Source organism: Pongo abelii, chromosome 5 (genome assembly GCF_028885655.2).
Source record: "Pongo abelii isolate AG06213 chromosome 5, NHGRI_mPonAbe1-v2.0_pri, whole genome shotgun sequence".
In the NCBI taxonomy this organism is placed as follows: Eukaryota; Metazoa; Chordata; class Mammalia; order Primates; family Hominidae; genus Pongo; species Pongo abelii.
The window spans coordinates 92,274,378-92,293,016 of NC_071990.2; the positions used below are offsets into that span (position 1 = coordinate 92,274,378).

Here is an 18,639-nt window from a genome sequence, read left to right on the forward strand (position 1 = left end):
TTTTTAATGAGAAATCTGTGCCACACCAGTAACTTACATGAAAACAAAGATTGGTGTGTATGTATCTGTGTGTCAAATGAATATTCATGCCTATGAGTCACTTTAACATTTTCACAATCTGACCTTGAATGAAGAGGTCAGAGCACCACTCATTAAAAAAAATGATAAGGCTTTCCATATGAGCTTATATGGTATTGCAAATTGGAATTTTTTCAGCCTCTTTTGAGAATAATTCCTTAAATTAGGATAGTGTATGAGGTGTTAACAATGTCCGTGTGCTTTGAATGAAATCAACACATATAATATACAGTAACATTTTTAAAGCATTACATATGTGTAAGTATATTCATGTGTATGTGATGTATATGCATTAAATAATTAATGTTGAAGATATGTATGTATATTTGTAGGTGTGTAAATGTGGGGAACGAGCAAACAGAGCCACTCAAGAACTGAATCTGCTTTAGTGCATTCCACATAAATTCAATGAGAAATTAAAGTAATTATTTGCCAAAAGAGTGGCTGATATGATAGGACAACTGCTTTCTTTTGCTACTACCAGAACAAAATAACACTACTGTAGGGAGAGACAAGGAGAAGTGGTTTGCAGTGATTCATACAATAAATAACCAATGTATCTGTAGCTATTGTCATTGAGCCAAAAATGCTTTAATTTAAATCATGTATACTAATTACTGAAATTGCCAGGGAATCATTAAGAATAAGTATTTATAGAAATTCAAAAGAGAAATTTAGTGTTGCTATAGATTTCATATTTGTATTGTTTATTTCACTTTGTATCTAAATGTTTTGAAGAGAGCTTAATCTAGGGTTTGAAAAGACAGATCAGGGTGATGACAAACAGGTGACCTTTCTGACGGGGTTGGGTGTAAATACTCATTATAATTGGACAGTAGAAATTTACTATTTTGCATGTTATTTATCATGTTTTAATCTTTTAGGTACAAAATACTTATCATATTAGTCCAAACTGAAAAAAAAGCAGACAAGAACAAAAATTATGGACTATTTACCATGTACCAGACATTGTCAGGTTGTCCCAACAATCATCACAATTACACTGTTAATTGGTTAAAATTCACATCATTTTCAAAAGACCCATTTTAGACTTTTTTTAGTCTAAGCCATTTCAGTCTTTTAGGCTTCTTTTTAGTCTAACCTTTAAGAGGTTACAACTACCTGAGTGGCTCTAGTCAGTAAGTGCTGGAGGCGGGATTCAAAAAGATATCTATCCAATTAGATCTCACCCCTTGCTACTTACCTCCCAATTTCACTGGGTGGCCAAGGATGTCATTTTTCTATTGTTAGATACAAATGTAAATAAATATCCAAATAAACAGAATCTGAATTTTGTTTTTCAAAAATTACAGGATGTTTGAACTAGAAGGGAACTTGTAAATCTAGTCCAAAGGCCCTACTTTATAGAGGAAGCAAGTGAAACTCAACGGAGAAAAAAGCGATTGACTCGATGTCATTCCTACTGTTCGTAGTGGACTTGCAAGTAGAATTCTCATCTCTTGAGCCATGCTAGAAACCCATTTACCATGACATAAATCATGATTAATGAATACCTAATGGTCGTGAGATTAAAGGTGTATCTAAACCAAACATGCCCTGTTTTGCCATGTTTGAATTTTTAGTTTTACTTCTCAGCAAATTATGGTCTATAAAGATTTGAATGCTTTCCTTTTGAGTTTCTTTTGCTGGGTTTTTCATTAATTCTTTTCACTGTAGTATAAACGTCTAAAAGCAAAACAAAACAATAACAATTAAATTAAGATGCAAAAATGTTAAATTTTATGTGCCTAGTTTAAAATGACCTTAGCCTAGCATGGCTTAATGCAGTGTTTGCCAGGACTTCCCTTCTTCTCTCACAGATCAATTAAATTCCTTTACTCTACGTACCCTAGGATGTATTGCTCTTTTCTATTTGTTGTCATTCTCTCAGCCATGCCTGATCTATTATGATCAGGTTTTGGTTATAAAGATACAACATTTTAATTTTAATTTAATTTTATTTTTGAGACAGAGTTTTGCTCTTGTCCCCCATGCTGGAGTGCAATGGCGCTATCTCGGCTCACTGCAACCTCTGCCTCCTGGGTTCAAACAATTCTCCTGCCTCAGACTCCCAAGTAGCTGGGATTACAGGCACGTGCCACTATGCCCAGCTAATTTTTGTACTTTTAGTAGAAATGGAGTTTCACCATGTTGGCCAGGGTGGTCTCGAACTCCTGACCTCAGGTGATCCACCTGCCTTGGCCTCCCAAATTGCTGGGATTACAGGCATAAGCCACAGCGCTCGGCCCAAAGATACAACATTCTTTAGTCTGAATTTCAGATACTGTTCATTCTGAGGTAGAACCTGCTTTTGGCAACTCAAAATATTCTTGACCTCTGTCCACAGAATTTCCTTGAACTGATGTAATACAATAAATATACATAGAGCCTAAGTTCCCAACTCTTCCTGGTTTGCCAGAACCTTCTCAGTTTTACCATTGAAAGTCCAGGTCCAGGAAAAGCCCTCCATCTCAGGCAAGATGGGTTTAAAACAAATGTTCAATTATATATTCCATATAATTACTAACTTAGTTTTACAAAGAACCCTACTGTTTAGACAAAGTAGAAATTATCAGCACAGTTTTGCAAAATTGTTTATATCCCAGTTCCATAATTAACTCTATAATATTAGGGACCACATAGACTTTTTATGTTTCAGTTTAATTATCTGTTAAAAATAAAAGCCACATGGCAAAATAAGTGACCCATATGTCATCTGATTACTCACTTACTCAAACTCTAGTAAAGGCTTACTTCTAGGAGATATGTGACATGCTTCAGGTAATTATTCTAAGGCCTGCTGCCCCTAGTATTGTACCCAGCTACCTCTCTTTGTACAGTCTCCATAATTCTTTCAAGTTCCGACTCCATAATCCTTACCTGCTGGTCCCCTGGGTATCAGCACACATAGCATCCAAGGAGCCTGGCACAAAGGACTTCCACTCCAAGCTGCAGCTTTCTATCCTAAGAGGAGAGAAGTTGGGATACCTGTCTCCTGGCTCTGCCATTTACAAGCTGCATAGCCTGCATCTATCATGATTTCCTTTTTAGGGCTCTCTAATTTTATCAGTTCTTAGAAGGGAGATTGGGAAAAATTATCTTTCATAATGTGCTAGAATTGTCCCTTCTCATATAACAAGTGTGTGAAAATTAGCAGAATGCTTATTAGATTATTCATTTAAAGCACTTGAAACAATTTCTGGAACATAGTCTGGCATTAGGAGGTTAACTATTATAATTATCTGGGAAAACCCTAAGAAGAAATAGGTTTAGAAAACTTAAGTGAGGTATAAAGACAACTGTGAAATATGTACAGATTATTGTTAACTCTTTTAAAATGGTTATTGTACAATATATGGTATTATACTCTATGTTACTGTATAATATATTGTGTAATACCATATAGTATACTGTATACTACAACATTATATATTATACTGTATAATACTACATATATATGCTGGTTAAAATGAATGATTCAGAACCTAAGAGAGTCCTCAAATTCATTTGGAATTATTATTATTATTATTATACTTTAAGTTTTGGGATACATGTGCAGAACATGCAAGTTTGTTCCATAGGTATACACATGCCATGTTGGTTTGCTGCACCCATCAACCCCTCATCTACATTAGGTATTTCTCCTAATGCTATCCCTCCCCTAGCCCGCTAAACTCCATCCGGCCCTGGTGTGTGATGTTCCCCTCCCTGTGTCCCTGTGTTCTCATTATTCAACTCCCACTTATGAGTGAGAACATGCGGTGTCTGGTTTTCTCTTCCTGTGTTAGTTTGCTGAGAATGATCATTTCCAGCTTCATCCATGTCCCTCCAAAGGACATGAACTCATCCTTTTTTATGGCTGCATAGTATTCAATGGTGTATATGTCCCACATTTTCTTTATCCAGTCTATCGTTGATGGGCATTTGGGTTGGTTCCAAGTCTTTGCTATTGTGAACAGTGCTGAAATAAACATATGTGTGCATGTGTCTGTATAGCAGAATGATTTATAATCCTTTGGGTATATGTCCAGTAATGGGATTGCTAGGTCAAATGGTGTTTCTGGTTCTAGATCCTTAAGGAATTGCCATACTGTCTTCCACAATGGTTGAACTAATTTACACTCCCACCAACAGTGTAAAAGTGTTCCTATTTCTCCACAGCCTCTCCAGCATGGGTTGTTTCCTGACTTTTTAATGATCGCCATTCTAACTGGCATGAGATGGTATCGCATTGTGGTTTTCATTTGCATTTCTCTAATGACCAGTGATGGTGAGTTTTTTTTCACGTGTTTGTTGGCTGCATAAATGTCTCGTTTTGAGAAGTGTCTGTTCATATCCTTTGACCTCTTTTTGATGGGGTTGTTTGTTTTTTTCTTGTAAGTTTATTTAACTTATTTGTAGATTCTGGATATTAGCCCTCTGTCAGATGGATAGATTACAAAAATTTTCTTCCATTCTGTAGGTGGTCTGTTCACTCTGATGATAGTTTCTTTTGCTATGCGGAAGCTCTTTAGTTTAATTAGATCTCGTTTGTCAGTTTTGGCTTTTGTTGCCATTGCTTTTGGTGTTTTAGTCATGAAGTCTTTGCCCATGCCTATGTCCTGAATGGTATTGCCTAGGTTTTCTTCTAGGGTTTTTATGGTTTTAGGTCTTACATTTAAGTAAGTCTTTAATCCATCTTGAGTTAATTTTTGTATAAGGTGTAAGGAAGTGTTCCAGTTTCAGTTTTCTGCATATGGCTAGCCAGTTTTACCAACACCATTTATTAAATAGGGAATCCTTTTCCCATTGCTTGTTTTTGTCAGGTTTGTCAAAGATCAGATGGTTTTAGATGTGTGGTGTTATTTCTGAGGCCTCTGTTCTGTTCTTGTAATATAGTTTGAAGTCAGGTAGCATGATGCCTCCAGCTTTGTTCTTTTTGCTTAGGATTGTCTTGGGTATATGGGCTCTTTTTTTTTTTTTTGGTTCCATATGAAGTTTCAAGTAGTTCTTTCTAATTCTGTGAAGAAAGTCAATGGTAGCTTGATGGGGATAGAATTGGATCTATAAATTACTTTGGGCAGTATGTCCTATTTTTTGTGTTTATGGGAGTTCTGTAGATTTTAACCTTGTATAGATATATTATTGTTTTGTCTGTTACATGTATGGTTTATCATGAGGTAAATTCCATGAATTGGGCTAAAACTGGAGAGGTCATGGGTATTAGTCTGCTTTGTGTTGCTACCAAGAAATAGCTGAGGCTGGGTAATTTATAAAGAAAAGAAGTTTATTTGGCTTACAGTTCTGTAGGCTGTGTAGGCAGCCTAATGCCAACATCTGCTAGGCATTCGGTGATGCCTCAGGAAGCTTTTAATCAGGCAGAGGGTATCAAGAGATATGACAAGAGAGGGAGCAAGGAAGAGGAGGAGGAGCCAGGGTGTTTTTAACAATCATATTATGCATTAACTAATAGAGGGGAAAACTCAGTAATTACCTCGGGTAGGTCACCAAGCTACTCATGAAGGTTCATCCCCATGACCCAAACACTTTCCACTAGACCCCATCTCCAACATTGCGGGTTACATTTCAACATGAGATTTGGAGAGGATAAATATCCAAACTATAGCCTCATGATTCTCCTTCTTATTCTTTTGCTTTGGGTCAATTGCCATCAGTTGGCTGAACTTAATTCACAGATAATTGAATTAAGGGCAAATCAGCATAAAAGTGAGTTAAATATCATGCATAAAACAGGTTAACACATAACTAATGAAATAGTTAAATAAAAAGAAAAGTAAAATAATGAACTTAGGAATTACATAGATTATTTTGATGTAATAACTGGGATACTACTGGTATCAGAATGTTGATTTTATTAGGTGCAATGAGAAAGTCACTTAAAATTTTTATATGAAAGCCAGATGAAAATTAATGAATATAATAACATATAGATGAAATAATTAGCAAATATTGGATCCAATTTGAACTGTACTTTCCTTCTTGATTCCAAAATGTTTTGAATTAACTGATGAGCTCATACAACATAGATAGAAGTATCCAAGAGTACATTATACAAAAAATTTTTGTTCCAGAGAGAGCTGATACCCTCGGTGTAATCAGAGTTCTGCTCCACAGGAAACTTACCTCCCCCACTCACCCACACACTTCACCAAAGTCTGGTGTTTTTAATATTTTTTTAAGTCTATATTTTAGCCAGAAGGATTTATATTAAGCATAAGACATCAAGTTGTAGAGAGGTGAAGAATGAAGGTCATGACCTTTCTATTTTATCTTTCTATTACTCTCAGCCTAAAATTGGCTCCTGGGGTAATGCCTATTTCTGTAAGAAATTCTTTTCACTGATCTATTCTTTGTGGCCCTTATAATAGTCTGTATTCAAGAGCATGTAAGCATCTAATGTACATGCACAGAAACTTCTTCAAGGGAGAGGAACCTGGCTCCCGAGGCCTGTAGGCTGCCACTTGACACCAGGAATTCTGAAGTGCTTGAACTCAGAAGAAATTATTCTCTTCTCCTGTATCCTGATTAAAAAAGGGCAACTCATAACTTATTTTAAGAGGCTTTAGACTCTAGATGCTAGGCCATTTCCCTTTCCTCTTTACAGGTGGTTTACAGAGTATGATTTTACAGTTTTCTTTGTGTTTTTAATGTATTTTAAAGTAAACTATTAAGTAAATGGAATCTGATGCTGGAAGTAACTTAAACAGTTAATTCTTTGATATACCTCTTTAATAAGCATGTATGTATGTATGTATGTATGTATTTATTTACTTTTTCCTTGTGGAAGGCTCGTTTAGTTTTCTTCCTGTTCTTTTTTTTTTCCTTTGATATATCTGTGTAGCTCAGCCCAGTCACTACTCATTAAAAATTCTGCCAGTGTCTATATGATCTTTAAGGTCAAAATAATCTTTAAGATTTAATGTTTATGTTTAAAATTGCTTGGCACAAATCCTCCTAATTCTTCTTGAATATCATATTACAATTATGCATATGTAAACTGCAGCAATTGCACAGGTGTGTTATTTGATAAATGAACTATGTTAGCTTGACTTTCATAATTACATTTTCACCTCATTTTGTCTTCTGCCATCTCTCTGTGAGCCTTTGATTTCTCTGTTGAATAGTATAAAATCTTCTATGATTTGAAATTATTTCATCTGACGTTAGAGGAGGTTTTCAATCTCTCTCAGGTGCGGTTTTATGAGCAAGTCAAATGTTTGCTCTCTGTTCTGTAACTACAACCTGTGAAACATTTGTACTGGATTTAGCGTCGTAATAAATCACTAAATTAACCTATTTCATGAATATAAAATGAAATAATTTAGTGAGAAAGAAATAAGATTTATTAAGTATTATCTCACAATCCGAAGCATATTATCAGAGTTTAGATAATGTATAAAGAAATTAAGATGTAAATAACAAGATGATTATGCAATTTGTCCAATATGTTTGATAGAACATGACCGACACCTTATTTCACATTAACTCATTTGATTTTCTTGGCTTTTTAAAATAGGAATGGCTGATATTTTTGTCCTCATTTTGCCAATAGGGACTCTGAGTCACAGCGGTTATGTCATTTGCCTGAGGTTTCTGCAGCTAGAAAGCACAATAACTCAGAAAAGAAGATATTCAATCACAACTAAGCATCCATTTCTGTAAAACCCAATAAAAAAAACTTTGCTCTGAATAAACTATGTGCTTATTTTTTTTCAGCCCCATCTAGATTTAAACCTCTCTAGTGATTGCAGACCCCTTTTTTGCACTATTTGACAGATGGGCGTAGGGAAATGTTAAGTTACAAAGAACATTAGTTCGGAATGTCTTACATGCATTTCCCTAGAAAGAGGCTTCCACTATGGTTTGTATAGTTTATGTTTTCTTCTCTGTACTCTTTTTCCTCCCTTCTCTACCTCATTTATTCGCTATTTACAAAATCTTATCAGGCAGCCAATTTATTTGAAGTATGAACCCAGGAGTTAGGAATGCCAAGTTGAATGAAAAGATTTTTTTTTTTTTTTTTTTTTTTTTGTTGAGACAGAACCTCGCCCTGCCACCCAGGCTGGAGTGCAGTGGTGTGATCTCGGCTCACTGCAACCTCCGCCTCCTGGGTTCAAGTGATTCTCCTGCCTCAGCCTCCCCAGTAACTGTGATTACAGGCGCCCACCACCGTATCAGGCTAATTTTTGTATTTTTAGTAGAGATGGGGTTTCACCATGTTAACCAGGCTGGTCTCAAACTCCTGACCTCATGATCCACCCTCCTCAGCCTCCCAAAGTGCTGGGATTACAGGCATGAGCCACTGTGCCTGGCCTCAAAAAAAAAAAAAAAAAAGATTTTTGATATTAAGAAACATACATTTTAATTGAAGAGACAAATAATTAAATTAATTCCTACCATAGAATGTGCAAAGAAAACAGAAGTTGGAGGTTGGGTGGGTAGAGAAGGGTGATCTAAATCCAACGTGGTGTGTAAGTGTGGATATTGTGGGCATCGCTTATTTTATGTTTTTCTTAGATGAATAGACTTAAAACAAATTACATCTATGGACAGCACATCTCATTGTACTTCATAGATTTTAATTCACAGTAATGGCACATATCTGAGTAGAGACCAAATTTAGATTAAGTGAAAAAGTCTCTACCCCACGCATTTTTTCCATTTAAATTAAGGTTAAAAATGGATTTTTTTTTCTTCTTGCCGCTAGTATGACATCAGAAAGCTATTCTCATAAGACTCACATTCATATTAACCTTAAAGATTTTGTGCCCTTGAAGAATTGCAGACTATATTATTTACCAGGAAACACTCCAAACCAATTTCCATCTTGACAGTGATGATGCTACCTATTGTATCCAGAAAATGTGATATATAACAATTCCAAGTAGTTTATTTTATGGGCTGCCTTTATACAATAATTCTGAAGGGAAAACTTTGAAGTAGGATGCAACAAGAACAAGCATGGATTGAAACTGAAATATAGACTCTCAATTAAAAGAAACCTGCTGTATATTGTGGCCAGTCAGTCTTCTGATATGTTTGCCTGGTATCTTATGCACAATAATACACTGAGGTTGGTGGATTCAAGGTTAAAATTTACGGTTACTATCTAAAGGCGTATTTCAGACTATTAATGAAACTTTTATTTTACTGTATAATTTTCAACACAAAAATTACTGTAAACTTTATGTGAAATCTTTATAAATGTAACCAAAAAAACCCTTTGTAAGTATTGAGGTCAAAACCAATACACTTGATTGTTTTGTTTTCAGTGAGTATCTCCTATAAAATAACTAATAAAAATTTGATTTCTCCCTGTATATAGTGGAGAAAATAAAAATATACTAATACAATGTTCATTTTCTTTTTTTATTCATTTATTTTTATCTCGAATGAAATTTTATGAACAGGTATCAAAATTAATATTAAGTGATATCCCTGACTACAGGTATTTTTTCTGATCACTTAAATTCACACCAGAAAATTTAACTGGAATATATATTAAATATTGATTTTTAAGCATTATGTTAGTACTAATTTCTAATCTGATGTAGATCAGTAGGATCTCTACATGCAGTTTGGCTTTCATATTTCTAAGAGCATACTACATTTAATTTAAGGAAACAAGGGAAACTTAAAGTAGTTCAGCATTTCTGTTTTCCTCTAATCCCTAGAGATAAGGACAAATAATGTAAGTAAATTTAGCCACAGTTTTAATCAGATTTAGTCTAGAGACAGAGGACTTTCCCCTGAATGTAATTTAGAAGGATATTTGATTTGAAATTTAGCCTAAAAATGTTAGATATTATTTTAAGTACTTTTTATTAGCTGTAAGTATTTTATATACATCTATGAATAAAGAAATCAAGTAATAGAGGCAATTAAAAGCTTCTCTAGAATTATACCCCTAGTGGGTAACAAAGAAAAAATATAAGCCCTATACTTGAGTTTCTAAGGTGAGAGATCTTTCTAGTCTTTTACCCTTCCTTTCACCTCTGGTCTTTCTATTACTGACCTGGTCAGAAAACACTACTTCATGCAAAATGTTGGCATCAATATACACATTCCATATTGCCTTGTGCACGTAGAACAAATTATGCCATGGGCCATCATTTGCACTAATAAGGTCAGTGAAAACAATGCCTTTTGAATATCGAGCCAGTTTTATACCACATACCAATCTTATGGCAAGCTTGAAGAAATTGTTTTTAAATTTATTTTACATTCTTATTCAAGAGCGTTTTCAAATCAAACATCCTTCAGACGTCCTTTAACTATTTTTCTGGGGCTTAGGAAAAATGCAGAGCAATACACTTTCAGGTGTACACTGTACAGTATAATTTGCATACAAATGCATTTTTACTGAAAAAGATCAGGCCAGAGTTTTAAATATGTTTCTACATTGAACTTTAAGGTATCTTGTAAAGTTAAATATGATATAAAATTTGAAATTCTCTCTAGTTCTACCTACTCCATATGAAATAAGTTTGTGTTTTGCAGGGTATGGAGACTGGTTTCATTGAAGCTGCTGCAGAAATAGTCACAGACATTAAACAACATTAACGAATCAGATCATTTAATATTTTAATCTTAATATCTTACGCTTAATGAAGGGCTTTCATACCAAAATATTCATTTCTGATGGATATTCATAGTTGGAAGTCTTGACAGAATAAAAGGATTGGGAGACTTTTCCCCAATGTCACAGAAAACATTAGTTATAAAACCTAAGTCCAGTTACAGAATTTAAGCATGTCCGTATAGCTTACTATATCAATGTATAAAAATGATGTGAAAGGTAAGCAGATAATAATATTATCCAGGCACCCAATAAGATGAAACGCATATAGAGCACTCTCTAAAGTATTAGAGAAGCCAGACAGCCAAAGGGAAATGCAAGAGCTAAAGAGGACTTATTCAGATAAGATTATTTCAGGGTCAATGAAGCTGGTAAGGTATGTAAAGGTAATTGAAAAGGATTTCTATTAATTCACATTTTTAAAAATAATGACAGAACAAATATTGTGTATGCTATTTCTTGATTAGCATGTGTTTAAGTAAATAGGCTAAATGCGGATTTAAAACATAAAAATAGATTAGATATCAATTATAAAGGACTCAGGGAAGTGGTATTTGGGGAAGACATATTGAAAATTCATTGCATATTTATATATAACATCTAAAATTCATTCATTTGGAAAATCTTTCTCAAGGATGTGTTATATGGCAGGCACTGTTCTAGGCACCAGGGATATAATAGTGTGTAAATAATACAGCCATAGGCTCTATCCTCATAATGTCTATGATGACTGACTTCCTAGAACATTTAAAGGATTTGCAGAAATAATTATGTGGAATTGAGTGTTTTTACATGATAAGTTGATAAGGGATCAAGTGACTAGAATTTTAACTATAAAAAGGGAAAATGATCATTCCAGTATAAAAACAACAACCTTTATCTGTGGCCCTGTAAAATAATTATTGCCTGATTTTTGATTTAGCACTACTGTGGACCAAATATTTATAACATCTAGGAGTATTGTTTTGTAAAAATAGTATGTAAATATATAACTGAATTACTACATAATGAGGAAATTCCCATGGGCAAAAAATTACCGGGATTATGTATTCTGATACATGAGCACAGGAATCTGCCTGCTTGGGCCATCTGCCTACACCATGTGGTCCACAGCACTGCCTTTAAAGGGCTATATGTGTAGGGGACATAAGACAATGTCTGAAGCCTGCACAAAGCCAGAACCTCTGAAAGGAGACACATGGAATGAAACAGGGATCTAGACAAACAGCCCTACCTCACAGAAGGAATTTTTTTAAACTATTAGTAGTAGCAATAACATTTTTTTGAAAAAAATACGCATCTACATTCGATTGCTCTGGACATTGATTCTGGGTGAAAGGGAAGATCTCCCCTGATAATTCAGCACGTGATTGGTCCTCATGTGGGTTTGAGGCTAATGTTCACGTTCTCTTTATGGCTTGAATGATACCAAGTCAATCTTTAAGAGGTTGAACACGTTGGGAGTGCTTCTGAGAAAATCTTAGGCAAATATCATCTTGAAGAAAATATCTCAAATAAGTACCAAAAATATAAACAAGAAAACCAGCCAACATTGGTAACAATACTTCAAAATCAGTTTGGAATAATTAGGTACTTATTATAAAATATATCTGGTTAGTATATTTAAAAAAATAAAAGAGGACAAAGTAAAGTTATGCCTGAACATAACAAATGTTCAGGTAGACAAAAAGAGAACTGTGTAGAACTTTTTCTTTTCTGAAAATGAAAAATATAATAATTGAAATTAGAAACTCAATAAATTAGCTAAACACAAGATAATTCACACTTGAATGAATAATCGTAAACTGAGAGACAGAACTAAAGAATTAACAAAGATTGTCTCATGAAGAAAAACAGATGCAAAATAATAAAGAGAAATTAAGAATTGGAGAAATTAAAGTGAACAGGTCAAGCACTAATCTACTAAAACCTCCTGAAAACCATGAGAGGAAGGGATTATTGAAATGAAGTACTAGGCAATACTTGAACGAGTAACAGAATTTTGAAGAACTGAAGAAAGGTAATTTTCAGCTCCCCAAAGCCTAACATATTCCAAAACAAAGTAAATTACTAGAAATTTATACTCAGAAAGAAACAGAATATACCTTCATGATCTGACAAAAAATAACTTGAATCATATGCCTAGAAACATTTCTAAAAATGACTGAAATAAAGTGGATAAAGCATGTGTGTGTGTGTGTGTGTGTGTTTTGTCTCACAGAAGTTGAGAGAATGTATAACCAATAGATCCTTGCTAAAGGATCTTCCAAGAACTTCAGGAAGAGAAAAGATTTTTTCCCCAGAAGGACAGTATGAGATTTTTTTAAAAAGAAACATATAAATCTACACAAACATTGACTTTATGAAACAATAACATCATGACCCAGTGTTAAAAGAAAATAGGATGAAAGTAAAACACTGGAAAAAGTATAATTTCGGAAATGACACAAAAAAGCCATTTGTTTTCCAATGGTATAGTAAAGACATCATAAAGACTATTCAGTTATATGCTATACTAAATTTCAAGTATGGCCATAAAAATATTAGAAATAGTGTTTATTTAAGGTTAGCAGAGGAGGAGCAATTAAATGGGGAAAAATCAACAAAAGGGGAACATATACAAATATGCCATTAATTTACTCAGTGCAAATAGGCTGTATCCCTCCCTTAAAAACAAATATGTTCAGAATCTATTTATAAAATTATCGTCTCAATCTGTTTACAAAAGACACAGATGAAGCATAAATAGTAGAAGTTTTCAAAGGGTAAGAAAAAAATAACATTAGACAAAAACGAAATAATTAAAACTGTGACTACTACATTAATATAAAAATGTACTTTAAATAAAAAGCATTTTTTAAAATAATGGATACAAACTTCAACTCAACAGAGAGATGCACACATTGTAGATTCCTCGCCCTTAATGTGTAGAGGTGTGTGTGTGTGTGTGTGTGTGTGTGTGTGTATCACTTGACAGAACTTCAAGGAAAACTTAAAGAAAGATTGTAATACACCTCTCCCATTACTTGATATTTTAAGGAAGTGGAAATAGGAAGGGTATTAAAATTTTTGTACATATTATTAACAGGTTTGATATGATATACATTTAGAGAACCCTTCACACAAGAACTGGAAAATACAGCTTTTTTTCCAAGCACACTTGGAACATTCTAAAAATTAACTAGATACTAGGCAATGAAGAATCAAATAATTGGAATAATATGAAACAGTCTCTAATCACAATGTCTTAAAGTTGGAAATCAATATTATGAAATAAATATAAAATCTCTTTACTTGGAAATTTAAAAACACATTTCCAAATAACTCATTTGTCAAAGAATAATTCATAATATAAATATATATTAATAATATCATACTGAATACATAAACAATAATTAAAATAAAATACTAAAAATTATAGGATGATGTCTTTAAAGGGGCAGAGGAAAACTTGTAGCTTTGTTTCTATTGGAAAAAGAAGCTAAAAATTAATAAGCTAAATGTTTATTCAAAGAAGTTGGAGAAAGAAAAACAGAATAAATACTAATGAAGTAAAAGGTAATGAAAATTAAGAGAATTTAATGAAATAGAAGAAATAATACAGAGGATTAATAAAGGTACATCATAGTTCTTAGGGAAGATGAACTCTGGCTACTTTGGCAAGATGGATCAAATAACATATGGAAACTTTTCAAATAATATAAAGAATAAAAACAGGTATATAACTACAAATGTTGAAGAAATCTAGAAAGATCATTAAACAATGCAAGAATAAATTGATGTCAACAAATATGAAAGCTTAGTTAGATTTCTAGAAAATTGCACATTGCTAAAATGGAAGCAATAATAATACAAAAATGGCATAATTCTGTAATTATTAAAAAAATGGATCATTGGTTAAGAATCTTCCCAGCGCGTACAAGTGTAGGAGATCGGTCAGAGTCATGGGAAAAACTACAGGGAAAGGGTGCAAACCTTCTGAAAGTTCAGAAGGTTCTGCAAAGCCCCCTGGGGGAGAATAGCTGAAGGTAGCTGTTCTGTAACCGTGAGGCAGAGGGCAAGTAGTAGGTACAAGGGAGTGTAGGGGAATTCATCTAAAACAGGCTTGTTTTCTTATGTTGACCAGGAACTGACATTTGATCATCCGTGAGACATTCCCTGAAAGGGGAACAATAAATGTTAATTACCTACAGGTTCTGTTTGCTCCAGGTTTTCAGCATTGTGCCTGCACTGAATCAAAGCAAGCAGCTCCAGCTTCTCGGGGCTGCTCTCCGGACACTAGAGCCAGGCAGTCACCTAGCTGCTCTTACACTGCATACCTGTGTCTGAGTACTCATTTCATCTGCTGGCCAGGGTCTGTGGGACAGACTTGGCATATACAAGGCATGGTCAGTTTTATAGAAGTTAACTAAAAATTCAAAGAAGAGTTAATTTGATAGTATACAAAAATCTTCTAGAAAATAAGAGAAAAGAAATACTTCACCACTCACTTAATGTTCATTACTCTTTTAGTTTTCATTCCAAACCAGACAAGGACACCAAGACAAAGAAAACAAACAGGTCGATTTCACTCATATGAGTAGATGCCAAACTTTTTGAGAAAAAAAAACTGAATAATATTTTAAAAATATAATACCATGATTTACAAATGTACAAATAATGTGATGTTGCTTCCACATTAGAAAATCCACTATGTCAATTACAAAACAGTGGCATTAAAGGAGAAAACCATTCAAATATCTTAATAGATGCAAGAGGAAAATCATAATAAAACTGCTCAAAATTAGGACTAGAGGGAAACTTTCATAATCAGATGAAGTTTATCTATACTGACCTACAGCAAATTTCATATATCAGTGAATTATCAGAACCATACTATTTAAAATCAGAAACAAGACTTAAATGTACATTGTCAATATTTCTGCTAAATATTATTCTAGACTTTCCTAGCTATGTAGCTAGGAAATAAAAATAAATAAAAGGAATAAGAATTTAAAAAGAAGAAATGAAACTCTTATTAGCAGTTGATATGATAGCCTAGAACAAGGATCAGCAAACAATGGCCCACAGGCAAAAGCTAGCTCACCACCTGTTTCTGTAAATGAAGTTTTATTGGAACACAGCCATGCCATGCTTATTTGCGTATTGTCTATGGCTGCTTTCATGCTACAATGGCACAGTTGAATAATAGCTACAGAGACCATATGGCCCCCAAAGTCTAAAATGTTTACTATCTGGCCAACCCCTGGACTAGAATTTAAAATTATTAGAATTAATAAAACAATTTAGCGAACTGTCAAATATGTCAATAAAACTAATTGCATTTCTTAAATATGTAATAAGCACTTAAGACATATTGATGTACATATGTATGCACAGTCACAAAGTATTTCAGAAATAGTAGTGAAACTAACATAATTACAGAAATTATCTTTTTAAGAAAATAATTAAAATTAATCAAAGAATTTGAAGAAAACTGAAATAGATGGAGTGATATAAAGACATCATACTCATAGGCAGAAAGACCAAACATGGGAAAAACTCAAGTCTCTAATACCCCCAAATTCAATTTAATTCCTATCAACTGCAACGGAGTTTGTCATGGAATTTAAAAATGTATTTTTAAAATCTATATAAAAGAGGAAAGGATTAAGAATATTTAACATATTCCTGAAGAAAAAGGTTGGCAGATATTCTTCTATCAGATGACACATTACAAAATCATATTTAAATCCAAATACTTTTGAGGTAGGAAAAACACGAATAGAAAAGATAAGGAAACACAGGCAGATGCAGATAAATATGAAAGCTTGATCTATAATGAATGTCTGAATGAAAGCTTGATCTATAATGAATGCAGTATTAGAGTCTCCTGAGAAAAAGATATATTATTTAGGAAATAGTACAAGATAATTGTTTATCCATAAATATATACAAACAATTTTACATAGATTAAAACATTAATTGTGCAAAGAAATATGTAAAAATTTTAAGTAGAAATTATTTGTCACATTTTATAAAATTAGAGTAGGAGATTCTTTCTTTGGAAAATATAAAATGCAAAAAAGGTAAATGAAAAGTTGACATATTTGACAACACTAAAATTAAGAAGAGTTGTTCAGCAACCCGTGTACCTCATAAAAACAGTGAAAGCACAAATCATGTCCATACAAATTTCCCATGTAGTTAGCCAACAATGTGTTAGTATCTAGAATATGTAAAGATGCATTCCAAAATCATAAAAATACACAAATACACTAATAGAAAAAAAACCACAACAAACAAAACAAAAATGGAAAATGAACTTGTGAAAAATGTGCATTTGTTTTCATTTAAACGCAAATCCAAATTACAATATGTGAAACCTTACACCCACTAACTAGACTGGCAAAAGTTTAATAAATTGAAAATAGCTGAGAAGTTTTTATTTCTTGTTGAGAACATGAACTCGTACAACTACTGCAATTCAGTAGTCTCATTCCTAGATCTACACCCCGGTAGATCTCCCGAGTACACCCAGGAAACATCCACAAGAATGTTTAAAGCAGCAGGGTGTGTAGCAACAAATTCCTGGAGACGAGAAAACTGAAGGAAGCATCCCTCACAATGAATCTCCAAAGCAAACTACTGAGTGAATAAAGCAAGATGCACAGGAGTACCTACCATGTGATTCTATAAATAAACTATCCCAAAAGATGCAAGACAAGACCTAGTCATATTTAGGAATACATATGTATGTGGTAAAACCATGAAGAATATCAAAGGAAAGGTCAATCTGAAATGTGGTTCAATGTGTACATCTGGACAGAAGAGGGAAATCGTGTTAATAACGTTCTCTTCATTCCCGGAAGTCACTAAAATCTGCTGACTTTGTCATTTTAATTTGTGCATGTAGGTTAACTATACTCTTTGGTATGAATGATATAGTTTTATAATGAACACCTATAGAATATTATAGAATAAACTAGAAAAATGATAAATAAAGAGCATCTTCCTACAAATAATTAAGCTTAAAGGTTTGATACCCAAATAAAGTTTCATCTCAAATAAAACTTCTCTACAATACAATGATTCATTTACAACCTACCAATACAGCTTAAGACCATCACTTCTCACCTCCATGGCCAGGCACACACACATACATGTGGTCACTAACAATTTTTGATAGCTGAGGGCTTTGATGTGGCATTCAACGTCTAGATTTTACATAGCGTAGGGTAAAAAAAGAAGAAAAACAAATACCACCACATACCATTTGTTTTTCAGAGTCACATTGGAAAATGTGCTGTATCCATTAACCTTTTTGCAAAGAGCAGGAGGAAAGCTAGTTAACATTTGACAGCTTCGCAGAGTCTATTGACTTCTAATGAAAAATATACTGCTACTTCTATTTTCTGTATACTTGTCAGTTGCAGAGCATTTGTTACGAGAAGAGCCATTACCATTACTGTGTTTTACTTCTCCAATCCCCCATATTCTGCCCATAAATATAAATTGAGGGTGATCTTAACTTATTACCATATGAATTTTAATTTTCTCATTCAGTAATCCCATATTAACCATTTGCTTGTTAATGGTTTATTCTGTACATAATAAATGAATTTTACAGTTCTTGTAAATAGTACTTGATAGTGATTCTCTGGGATAGTTCAGAGTTAACTATCCTGCCTTTAAACACTAAGCAAGAAAAGGCTAATAGAAACAACAGTCTTCTCTGGCCTTATATTCAGCATGTTGTCATAATCACAGAATGATTAAAAATGATGATGGTATTATAAAATATTTGTGCGAGGGAAAACAAAGATGCAGGTGAATAATAATAACATGGTAGTAGAGTCCCAAAAAGAAAAAGGTGAGAAGTTTCCAGTCTAAAATGTAATCAATCAGTTAAGTGGATGACTTCCCTGGCATATATAATTGATAGCCTGGGATTTCAATCAGTAATTCACTATTACCTAAGCCTTTTATTTCTGTGAGGTAAT

The 18,639-nt window shown here is 33.6% G+C and overlaps 1 long non-coding RNA gene across 10 annotated transcripts in view; it reads right to left on the reverse strand.

Annotated features, from left to right (window-relative positions):
• Nucleotides 1-14,179: 14,179 nt before the first annotated feature.
• Nucleotides 14,180-18,639, reverse strand: part of LOC129059995 (uncharacterized) — a 148,552-nt gene continuing 144,092 nt past the window's right edge. For 8 of the 10 annotated variants that reach the window (XR_010140270.1, XR_010140266.1, XR_010140268.1 and 5 more), the window contains one exon: nucleotides 14,180-15,013. This is a non-coding gene — a long non-coding RNA (uncharacterized LOC129059995). The remainder of the gene's footprint in view (nucleotides 15,014-18,639) is intronic. The other 2 variants (XR_010140271.1, XR_010140272.1) reach the window with 2 other exon arrangements.